This window comes from Octodon degus, unplaced genomic scaffold (genome assembly GCF_000260255.1).
Source record: "Octodon degus isolate 3935 unplaced genomic scaffold, OctDeg1.0 scaffold00062, whole genome shotgun sequence".
Classification (NCBI taxonomy): domain Eukaryota; kingdom Metazoa; phylum Chordata; class Mammalia; order Rodentia; family Octodontidae; genus Octodon; species Octodon degus.
The window spans coordinates 7923077-7931599 of NW_004524638.1; the positions used below are offsets into that span (position 1 = coordinate 7923077).

The window sequence follows — 8523 nt, forward strand, 5'->3', positions numbered from 1 at the left end:
TCTAAGTTCAAACTCTCCTCTGAGACTCAAGGCAAACTCTTAGCTGTCAGGCCCTCTAAAAATCAAAATGAAAGTTAAACACTTCCAACACACAATGACATGGGGTAAACGTTCCCATTCCAAATGGAATGAATAAAGGGATAAAAGGATAGAAAGGAATTAGACCAAAGCAGCACCAAAAACCAGCAGAGAAAACATTAAATCCTGTAGATCCATGTCCAACACTTGGGGAAAGTTATAGAGAGATACGAACTCCAAAGGAGGTAAGCAGCCCTGACCCATTGTATTGCTGATTGCAGCTCTCTCTGCTTCTGTCTTAAGTAGGGTCTGTTAACTGACTGTGGCATTTCTTAGCAGGTGGTCCATGTTACTGGCCTCTTGAACTTCCTGGAGTCTCCACTCCACTCCACTAATTAGTCTGTCATCTGTAATCTCAGTCTACTGTAAAGTTTCAGGAAATAGGCAAAATATAGAAATATTGTGTGCTAGAGTATAACATATATGCTCTCTACTCCAACTACTAACGGAATCCTTGTTCCTAACAGAAACCTTATCCTGGCCTTACTGTTTGAATCTCCAACAGAAGTCTCCTATCAAGCTGACTAAAGCATGTTAGGGTTTCTATGGATGGCATCTTCAGTCTTTCCTCAACTCCTCCTGTGAATCACTTCCAAATTCTTTTGCACCACCTGTGTTGGGAACAGTCACAGCAATGTCTCCACTTGTGATATTAAAATCTATCTTAGTCATTTTCCCACCACTGAAACACAAGGCTAGATATCTATAACTTGAAGGAGGAGTTTCTTTTTGCTCCTGGTTTCCATTTATGGTCTACTGGCTCCAAGGTAGAGATAAGATGGCAGAAGGACATGACAGAATACTCAGCTCATGGCATCCAGGAAGCAGAGATAAAGAGAGAGGAAAGAAGCCAGGGACAAGAATACACTCTTCCCAGCTTTGCATACTGTCACGTGCCTGTAATCTCAGCAGTTGGTAGGCAGAGGCAGGAGGATCACTATGAATTCAAAATCAGCCTGGAGGGCCAACCAGATAGCTCAGCAGATTAAATCACCTACTTAGGCAGATGCAGGGGCCAGGGTTCAATCCCCTGCATGCCGTGCAGGCCCCAACCCCAGGGTGCACTGAGATGGAAACTGAGACTGGGCGTGGTGGCACATGCCTGTAGTCCCAGTGCTTGGAAGACTGAAAACAGGAGGATCACTATGAGTCCAATCTGTGTACTGAGACCCTGTTGACCCTGTACTAAATACATTTTTAAAAAGCCTGGGCCACCTAGTGAGTTCAAGGCCAACATGAACTACATAGTTAGACCTTGTCTCAAAACAAAGGACACACCCTTTCTGGTCATGCCTTTATAACACATTTAGCTGCATGACTCATTAATAGATCAATGCACTGGTAGGCATAGTGCCCCATGAGCCAATCACTTTCCATATACATGAGAAATCTGGGGGACGTTTCAGTTCTAAACCTTAACACACACCAAAAGCCTCAAGATTTCTGAAATCTTTGTCTGCTGGGACTGATAGGAAGAGACAGTAGAAATAAGAGGTCCTCGGGGCCAGGGAGATGGCTCAGTGGAATAAGCGCTTCCAGGGCAAGCGGAAGGGCCTGAGTACAATCCCTGGTTCCGCAAAAAAAAAAAAAAAAGAAAGAAAGAAAGAAAGAAAGAAAGAAAGAAAGAAAGAAAAGAAAAGAAAAGAAAAGAAATAAGAGGTCCTCAGAACCCCATACTTTATAGGCAAGAAGCAAGCTAACAAAACTACTTAGCCATAAATATGGGATACAGTATGTACCTTGCAGGACTTCTGTATTCTGCGTCATTTCTGGTCCTGTGCTCCTCCCACTGGATGCCTAACTGTATGTAGTTCTAAGAATAGTTTGTTTTTTCATGTTTTTATTTTTATTCTATTTTCTTTCTTCCTTTGTTCTCCAATTCCACAAATATTTACTGTCACTTGCTGTTGACTCCTTGAGATTTCTGCCTGAGTAAAAGTTTGTCTGGAATGCCTAGATTCCTGGCTGGCACGAGGCACTAGGAGACTACACTTCTAGCATTTCCCAGGCAATGTCTTGTGTGTTAACACAACATCTCTAAGTGTGTTCTCAGCTTCAGCTTATGGACTGTCTGATATACAGAGATTTGAACAATATGAATTTTATTCTTCACTTTAAAAATGTGTAAGCGTGTGGTCCTATGATGGACTGAGCAGCTCAGTGCTGCGCTCAAGGGATCACAGTATCTCCTTTCTTCCCCTACAGCATCCACAGCATTTTGATGACTTATTCCTCAAGCTTTTCACCTCATGGCTATGATGTGACTGCAGCACATCACAACCCAACAACATAGCAGAGTAGGAAGGAAGGAATGCAGAAAGGTCCTTCTTGTCATATTACCCTTGTTTATTTAGGAGAAGCATTTTCAAGAATCCTCAGTGGACTTGCTCTTCTACCTCATTAGCCCGATTACTGCAATCACTACCAAGGGAGAGCAGGATTTCTATAATTGTCTGAGCCAGTAGTGATTCAGCCTCTGGAAGGAATCACGTAGCTGCTCCACCCAAATCAGGGAAAAGGAGAGCCCGACAGTTGAATGAGTAACTATCTGCCACAACACACATGAGCAGAAAACAACACAAGAAGCTTCTGGGTAACACAATCTGCCAACGTTCTGTAGGGCATGTGCCAGACAGGATTCTGGCAAATTCTTTTGCCCATGACCTTACTCCCCAGAGCACAAACTTCTCCCAAATGCATCCCAGAGTTTCCCTTAGAGAGGCACTAAATAGACAGCTCTGGATTTGATTATTGTGTGTTTCATTTGCAACATTTAAAAAATATTATAACATCAAGGCATGGAGAAAGAGGCTGGCAGAAATTCAACCTCTCTGGGTGTCTCTTCTCCATTTGGACAGATTCCAACTGTGTACCTGGTTCACCTAGCTTCTATAATTGCAAAAATACAAACCAACCTTCACCTTCTCTACCCTAACTTTGACTTTGAGTTCTTTGGGAATTTGTTTACTTAATACATTTGTTCTCTACCAACTGGCCTCATATCTGGCTTTTCTCATGATCAACATTATACTTGAAATGCTGACCAATGGTAGTTGCTGGAAAAAGACAGTAGGACATTTGTCTTTGGGACAGACTGTTTTGTGAATAGGAGAATTACTGCACAACATAGTAAGTGTTGGAATAAAAAATGTTTTAAAAACTGTGGTCCCACAAGGAGCTCACTAACTCTCTTTCCTAGGGAGCAAAGGAAAGGGGCTGCAGAGCAGAGAGATGAATAAACATTTGCTGCTTCTGCTGCATGAAGAGACACCAGGCGAAGGAAACTATGTGCAGTCAGAGTTCTGAGAAGGTCAGCTGCTGGCAGAATGGTCAAAAGGACTTAAGGAAAATGAGAAATACACTGGTGGGAGAAGCAAGGGCATGTAGGCAGGGTAAATGGGTGAAAAGACCGGAAGAGGCCAAATTTTAATGGATCTCATAGGTCAAGCTGAGGAATTAATTCAAATTATAAAGAATGGCAATTCAATTCAAGTTCCTAAATGAGATTTATAAGGTGGCAAGAGAGAGCACTGGGCAGAGGACTTCCACAGTAATCCAAATGAAAGAGGATGTGGTGAAGAACTGAAGCCAGAGAACATGAGCTGCTGAGGACAGATTTCTTCTTCTTTTTCTTTTTCTTTTTCTTTTTCTTTTTCTTTTTCTTTTTAAAGGTATCTTCCTTCACTCCAAATATGCTTTAAATTTTTATTGATTGGAGAAAAAAATAAAAGGAGTTAAAAGATGAAACAGATGTAGAATAAACAGCTTTCTCCCAAGTGTTGGTGGCCTTCAGAACTTTAAGGGTGTGGCTCGAGCTTCGGTTCTCCAGTTGAACCAGATGGAGCAATTCCTTATTGAACATGTTTTGCTCCATCTGCTGTACGGCTGATGATACTCCTCCTGCTGAACCTCCAGCTAGTCCTTCTGATGTTGTAGCTCTTCTTTTCATTTCTGAAACTCAGCTGCCTTCTTCTTAAGCTCATTTTCTTGTAAATTAACAATATTCTTTTAGTTCTTCCTCATATTCTTTTAGTTGTTTCTCACCCAATGACTCCCAGCTGTCTGGCTCCAAGAATTCCTTCTTTTCTGTAGCTTTCAAAGTTTTTCCAATTAACAGTCAGTCTTGGTTTGTAACAACCTCATTCATTACACTGTAGGGGATGGTGGCTCTCAATGTGGTAATTTATCCTGGACAAAGTAGCTCCAGTGCAGGCTCTAACCTATCTATAGATGTCTATAGGAGACACCTGGGCAGAGTCAACTCTCCATGACACTGCCTGGGCTGTTCTTGGACTGTCCCATTCCCTCCTCATCCTTGGTAAGCTATTGTAAACATAAAAAAGATAAAAGGGTGGGCTGGGGAGATGGCTCAGTGGAATAAGCACTTCCCTGGCAAGCACAGGGGCCTGAGTTCAATCCCCAGTTATGCAAAAAAAAAAAAAAAAAAAAAAAAAGATAAAAGGGTAACCACAACTAATTGTAAAAAATGTGTTACACCCAAAGTCATCATAAATTCCCATGACCAGCACCTGACCCACTACAATAACAACCTGTGACCACCTGAGTAATAGCTGCAACATTCCACTGTGGTTGCCCTAGAAACCAGAAAGGTATTTAATCTGAGACAAAGAAAGAACGGGGCCCACATTTTCTGACTTGTTAATCAGGAAGTGCTCTGAGACTAGCCCAATTGGATTAAACTCAGTTTTTCCCACGTTCATCTCTTGTGGAATTATCTTGCACCCCCATTTCAACATGCTCCCTCATTTCTAAGCCTTTCTTCCTCCATTACCACCATATCACCCTCCTTTTTTAAAATTTTATTTATTTATTTGTATGTGTGTGTGTGTGTGTGTGTGTGTGTGGCCAGCTCAGCCCACCAGGGGGGCGGGGCTGGCTGGCATGTGGTGCTGGGGGATTGAACCGTGGTCCCCGTGCTTTGCTAAGCTTGTTCTAAGTAGGTGCTTTAGACCACTGAGCCATCTCACCCTCCTTATTTTGGGCATCATACACTTTCTCCAATGCCTTAGTAAACACGGTTTGTACTTCTTGTTCATCCAGGAATCCATCACCATTGATGTGAAATTTGAAAACTGTCTTGGGAGTCAAAGTCATTAGGGTCAAATCCATCAGTCTCTTCCCATACTCCTTTTAGTTGGTCTTTGCCTCCTGGATGATTAATTTTGGGATGATTGCATGCTTCCTCTCATTTCTTCAAATTTAGATTCTTCTTTCCTCTTTATCTAGTGCTTTTAAATATTCTTTCCATTAATGTTGCTTCATTTTATATTTCTGAAATCCTTCACATGGAGTCTTGTCATACTGTTCCAAATCATTTATTGCCACTTTGATTAGCATATCAAAATATATGGATTCAAACTTTTCTGGATTAATATGGTTTAGATGATCCAACTGTTTCAGAAGAGCTTGGTGATCTATGCCTATATGTTGAAGGGAATCCAATTTAGCTATAATTATCATTCTTAACCTTCCTACTTCTTGCCTTTTCAGTTCAAGATTTGTCCTCATGTGGTGACTTACTAAGGCCAGCTCTCTGCTTAGCCTCCCATTCCTTATTTCCTCTGTGCCTGCTTTCTGAAGGTTTGTTTCTGATATGTTTATCTGTTTTCAGCACATCAATAACTTGCTTAAGATATCCATCATAAAAAGTTCATCATCTGGTGGTTCTATCTTTTCACTTTCCACAGGTTTACTGTTTTGTACTCTTCTCTTGTCAATGTCTGTAGGCACAGCTAGAAGAACAGCAAGTAGTCATGTGACCAAGAGAAAACAATACCATAGTAGAGTGCTCTTCTATCTCATCTACTTTTTTAAATCCCAATATCAGGTCAGAAAAATGGGTTTCTACTTTCCTTTGTTACTTACTTCTTCTGTAAGAATGATACAACCCGAGACACTGAGCTGGCTCACGGTGAAACAGTAGACTGATCCAAACCAGATGGCCTTCTAATTTCCTCTCTAAAGTAGCATGATGGACATTCTAAATCAAGTGGCCATCAGGAGACAACAGAGAAAGCATTAATCTCGAAGGCATCAGAGCCACAGGCATAATTACAAAGCAAACAGACTTGTTAATCTAGTATTCAGTAGAAAGAATTTCCAAACCCTTTAGACAGGTAAAGAATTTTTATCTTCTTTTTTTTCCTTTCAGATAAGGCAACTGAGAACCAGAGGACAGGATGACTTTCATGACACCAAGTTAGTGAAGAGGTACTCTTGGCTCGTAGTGTATGGTGGATTAATTAATGATCAATTTGTAACATCCAACTGAATTGAATCAGCACAGTTCTTGGTGCAGAAGGCTCACCTGAAGATTGTTGCCAATAGAATAAAGGCACTGTAGAGGAAAATGGTGTGTTGTTGATTCTCCTGGAGAAGCTTGTCATGCTGATTTTTCTGACATGAACTTATCTGTTCTTATCATTGGAGGAGCTGGGTCCTCACTGTTGCTAAGTATAGCTGCAGTTCTTTTCAGGGGAACTCTGGTCCTTACCTTGAGCATCACTTCCTGGCTCCAGTACAGATTCCTCAGCCTGGTGCGACAGACCCTTCATCCCACTGGTCCAGACTTTCTACCTTCCACCACTGACCTCTGGGCCTTCCCAGTGCAGATCCTTGATACAAACTTGCATGAGACATGGTGATGGGCTCTCAGCCTCCAGCTGGACTTGTACAGGACATTAGTGTGGGATCCAGGCCCTCAGCTGGATTCTTTGGGCCTCTAGTGCATGGACAGTTGCTTGTATTCTTCTGCATTTTTGAGTGAATATTATAAAACAATACTATAAATTGGGTGCCATATATTAAATTTATTTCCTTACAAACCCTGACTACAACATAGCTTAATGCATGAAAAACTGACTTTAAGGTTTTGGGGAGAGCAGAGGAAGGGAAACACAACAGAGGCATCCCCTCAGAAGTGGGATGGAACCAGGGAGAATTTGAAGATCAAGATGAGAAACAGAGAATCACCCTGCTGGGATCTAAGCAGGCAAGATGCCACCTGCTGGATGTCTACCAGGAACAGAGCTGTTTCCCCAGCCCACTGTGCAAGGATTTCCTCTGGCCATTCTCCCACCCAGCATGCCTCCCCTGCCTCGCTGACATGGCGACAGTCCCTACCTCTTTGTCCCAGCTGATTGGTCTGATTAAGGATTGTGGAGGGTGCCAACTGGCCAGGGTGGATAAAAGGCCACACACCTTTAGAGAGTTTGTGCCCTGGAGCCCAGGGAGCTGAACCTAAAGGGCTGCAGCTCTGCGGGGCTTGACCACCAGGAGGCCGTGCCTCTCAGCTTCTTTACTGAAGAAGCCTATGGAGCAGGGCTTGGGTGGGTGAAATGCTATAGGAGGACCCAGACAGAACCCTAGAGATGGCCTTGGCCACCATCAGGGTCAGAGAGGGGCTGTCAGGTTCTTCCTCACCCACTGACCTCAGCAAGAACCCTGGTATTTATAATCACATTCATCCCTTTTATGGATGGACCACTGTGGTTCGACTGCATAATCCCACCTTACCTCATGCCTATCTGAAAATATGTTTCTACAACCCCCACCCATCTCCACGGAACTGAGATGCCTCCAGACTCCTTATTTCAAAGGTGAGGAAACAGGCTGAAAGACAGACGTGGCTGCAAGTTTAGAGAAGCCTTTTCTTCCTCCATGTATTTAGTATACTGTCTACAGGGTCTCAATACACAGATCAGACTCATAGTGATCCTCCTGTTATCAGCCTCCCAAGCACTGGGATTACAGGCGCGCGACCCAGTGCCCAGTCTCAATTTCCTGCTCAGCACACCCTGGGGTTGGGGCTCGCACTGCATGCCAGGGAGCAAACCCCTGTCTCTGCGTCTGGCTAAGTAGGTGCTTTAAGCCACTGAGCTATCTGGCCAGCCGTTAGAGACGCTTTTGAAGCCAGTCTCCAAACTAGTTTCCAAGCTTGAGTCTTTCAATTAAAGCAGTGATATAGGACCTCCAAATGATATGGGGAAATAAACGTAATTCTCAACCTTCTACATGTCTGGTATTGCAAGTCTACGTTCCCTAAAGTATTTTAGGGGAAGAATGATTTTTAAGGAACAAAGGAATTTAAGAATAGAAAAATGTATTGAAAAAAGAAATGGGAAACAGAAATAGCTCTTGGGGGACAGTAGTGGTCTCAGGTGGGTTGCTCCAAATTTCAACCTATATTCTGTTAGAATACTCACAGGACTGATTCCACAGGGTGAGCCATGGAAAGGAAGATGTCAGTAACGACTGTGAGATTTTTGCCTCAGGCAACCAGCTGAGAGGTAAGAGTATTTACCAAAATTAAAAATCAGACAATACTAAAAATAGAAAACCATGGGAAACCGAAGTTTTCAGGAAATGATGTAACTTTTCAATGTAGAAAGACATTGAAAAGGACATTAGAAAATGTAAAGCCAT

The 8523-nt window shown here is 42.6% G+C and overlaps 1 pseudogene; it reads right to left on the bottom strand.

Moving 5' to 3' along the window:
- Nucleotides 1-3775: 3775 nt before the first annotated feature.
- Nucleotides 3776-5901, bottom strand: LOC101567230 (annotated as a pseudogene).
- Between the last annotated feature and the right edge of the window lie 2622 nt (nucleotides 5902-8523).